This window comes from Saccopteryx leptura, chromosome 3 (genome assembly GCF_036850995.1).
Source record: "Saccopteryx leptura isolate mSacLep1 chromosome 3, mSacLep1_pri_phased_curated, whole genome shotgun sequence".
In the NCBI taxonomy this organism is placed as follows: domain Eukaryota; kingdom Metazoa; phylum Chordata; class Mammalia; order Chiroptera; family Emballonuridae; genus Saccopteryx; species Saccopteryx leptura.
The window spans coordinates 79,352,966-79,356,334 of NC_089505.1; the positions used below are offsets into that span (position 1 = coordinate 79,352,966).

Consider the following 3,369-nt stretch of genomic DNA (forward strand, 5'->3'; position numbering starts at 1 on the left):
TCATGGCGTCTAGTTATGTTCCCCTGCATAAATTCTGTTTGCGCCTGCAATTTCTTGCTTTGAAAATATTGTGTACCCCAATGCCATCTTTCTGGTATAAATATTTTAATGTTTTCTTATTTCAGAATTTCTTTCTCGAGTGAGGTTGAATTAAAATACAATTTTCATAAGTAAAAATATTCATGGGAGAGTGGGGATTGTTCTACTTAGTGAAAATCAGTGAGACAGAACCTTGATAGTTTGTAAAGTTCTTCTGCATCATAACTATGGTCTTCATTTGAATTTTCTGACTTTTTCATTTGATTTTATAATAATTTCACATAGCTTTTCAATAAGACTGCTATGCTTTGTATGCTAATTATAGCCCTGGCTGGTTTGCTCAGTGAATAGAGTGTCAGCCTAGTGTATGGACATCCCGAGTTTGATTCCCTGTCAGGCACATAAGAGAAGCAACCATCTGTTCTCTCCCCCTCCCTCTCCCCTTTCTTTCCCTTTTCTCCTCCTGCAGCAAGTGGCTCAATTGGTTGGAATGGCTGGCCCCAGGCACTAAAGATAGCTCAGTTGATTTGAGCATCGGCCCCAGACAGAAGTTGATGGGTGGATCCCTGTTGGTCAAGGTACATGCAGGAGTCTATCTCACTATCTCTTCACCTCTCACTAAAAAAAAAAAAAAAAAAAAAAGAATGCAAATGATGAGTATGTGTGGAAGATTTTATTGCATTATTTGACAGAATTTCAGAACATACTACACATGAGGATCATGGCAGTAGTTCACTGCCAGACGCTCAGTGAAACCAAGTTTTAAATACTCCTTATTGTACTGCCTAACAGCGTTTCTTTTTTTATTTTTGGCTTCTGTTGTGCTTTCCAAATTATCAACTCATTTTTTTCCACTGGTTCTTTTAAACTTAAAGTACTAGTACTTTGTTTACTTTTGGTATCATCACTATTTTATTTTTGACAAGTGTTTTCACTTCTGAAGAAAGTTAAGATGTTTTGTTGTTTCTTCTTTCTACTTTGTAGGGTTTAAAATTTACAGCACAATGACAACAAGCAATATCATTTATTTGCAAACAGTATGGAAGCGCTCTGAGTGTCCATATTGTGAGTTTATGCACGGTTACTTGCCCAAGCATGAAAAAAATTGTACTACCGAGAGGGAGGGGGCTGGGAACAGAAACAGACAACAGATAAAGTTGTATCGTGCTGTGTGTGGTAGTGCATCATGGAGCAAGCTGGTACTTGGTTTCTGAATGCCACATGTACTATGCATTGAACACTACATAAATTTGTCCATATGCCATATGTGCAAGCATGGACAAAATGACTTACAGAGTGAGGGGGTGGAAGTGAAAGCCTGTGCACAACCTAGGTGGCTGGAAAGGAAAAACACAACAAAAATAGTTTCATCTCACTGTGCATAACAGTACAAGATGGTTCAAACTGGTGCTTGATTCCCGAACTCCACATGTACAATACACTCAATATTACATAAGTTTGTCCAAATACATTTTTGTCTATTGCACATGATTTGTAAATGCTTTGCAGAGTGCAAAAGCTTATTTATTTAATTTATTTTTTATTTAGTGAAAGGAAGGTAGGCAGAGACAGACTCTTACATGAGCCCTGACCAAGATCCACCCAGCATGCCCATGAAAGGGTGATGCTTTGCCCATCTGGGCCATTGCTCTGTTCTGAGCTCTTCTTAGCATCTGAGGTGGAGGTTGTGGAGCCATACATACTCAGGGTCTGGGGCCAACTCGCTCCAATCAAACCATGGCTGCAGGAGGGGAGGAGAAAAGAGAGAAGCAAGGAGGGAGGGGTAAAGAAGCAGTTGGGTGCTTCTCCTGTGTGCTCTGACTGGGAATTGATCCTGACATTCACACTCTGGGCCAATACTACACCACTGAGCCAATCAGCCAGGGCCCAAAAGGTTGTTTAAATGAGGCTACAATTTCCAAAGATAGATCTAAAACAACCTCAATAGTATTTTCATCGATGATACAGACTAATATGTGACAATCACCCTGGCAGTCATACATCAGCAAATTTGATTAAGATCGTTGGGTCTGTAATGTTCATACAACATCAGGGTGGTTAACTCTCTCATAGACCAGCACAAAATATCTGGTGAACTGGCACCAGTCTGCAGAAAAACACTGAAATAGAGTGCATGGAGTTTGGAGGGGGGCAGAGAAAACAGCAGGTGCAAAGATCCTGAGGCAAGACATGCCTTTTTTTCAGCAATATCGGCCATGTGGGTTGAGCCACATGAGCAAGAGATAGTGTATGACATGATAAAAATAAACAAAACTGCACCACAGTATATACAGATTAAATACAGTGATTCTGTCATCAAAAATGACCCTACAATCAAGGTCCTGTTCAGGGAGCTCCATTGGTGATTTCATCCAAACACTCTGAAACACATGTGCACGTACACCAAAATTGCACAAGCTTTTCCTAGGAAAAGGAAGAGAAGAAGTACATTTTAACATATATATATATATTTATATATAAATATAGATATATTTTTATCAGGCCAGGATAATACTGACAATGCCAACCAAAGGTTGTCACCATCAATTCAATGCCAACAGGACTGATGAATTGGGGGTGCAGTAAAATGGCGACTTCAAACCAGGACACCAGTGTCCCCCCGGGGACGTCACCCCCATCTACACACAGATTAGTAATGCGGCCCTGTGGCCCACTCTCTGTACCCACCACCCAGGCCCACTCCCCACTGGCTTCTTATTATTGCTGAGTTTCCCTGCTTCTCTGTCACGGTCAGTTCTCCCATTTGTTTGACTGTGACCCCGTGTTTTACACACAATACCCAGCATCTCTGTGTGTTTGGAGGAGACGTGACTGTGGAGTGTGCCTTCATCAGCCGTTCCTGTGGTGTCTGAGGCCATGGTCATCACAGTGTCCCCACCTGCATGTGTCATCATTGCCCAGGACACCTGCCAGACTGCACCCCTGTATGTCTCAGGGACCATGGCCTCCTCACAATAAGGCTGAGCGGAAACATCATTGTCACCTCTCTATAAGGAGGAAAGGAGACCCAGAAAGGCACAATTCCTGCTCAGGGCTGACAGTCCACACACGCTACAGCTCTCCTTCCTTTACACTCTGAATTTCCTCTGGCCCAGTGTTTGCAGACAGAATTCAGTGAGAGAAGCTGGGTCTTGCCCAAGAGAGGAAGGGGCAGTGAGGAGGGAGAGATGACTCAGATGTTTTGAGTGAAGCCCTGATGAGAAAGAGGGTACTATTTATAGAACAAGGCCATTACTAAAGGGAAGTGTTAGGGAGAGAGAGAGCAGGCCAGGGGGAAGGTTTTGCTGCTTTCTGTGAGTCTGTGGACAG

The 3,369-nt window shown here is 42.5% G+C and overlaps 1 protein-coding gene across 1 annotated transcript in view; it reads right to left on the reverse strand.

The window, feature by feature from the left end:
• LOC136399388 (leukocyte immunoglobulin-like receptor subfamily A member 3) overlaps positions 1 to 3,369 on the reverse strand; it is a 117,503-nt gene that overhangs the window by 15,232 nt on the left and 98,902 nt on the right. The gene's annotated exons all lie outside the window — the stretch shown is intronic.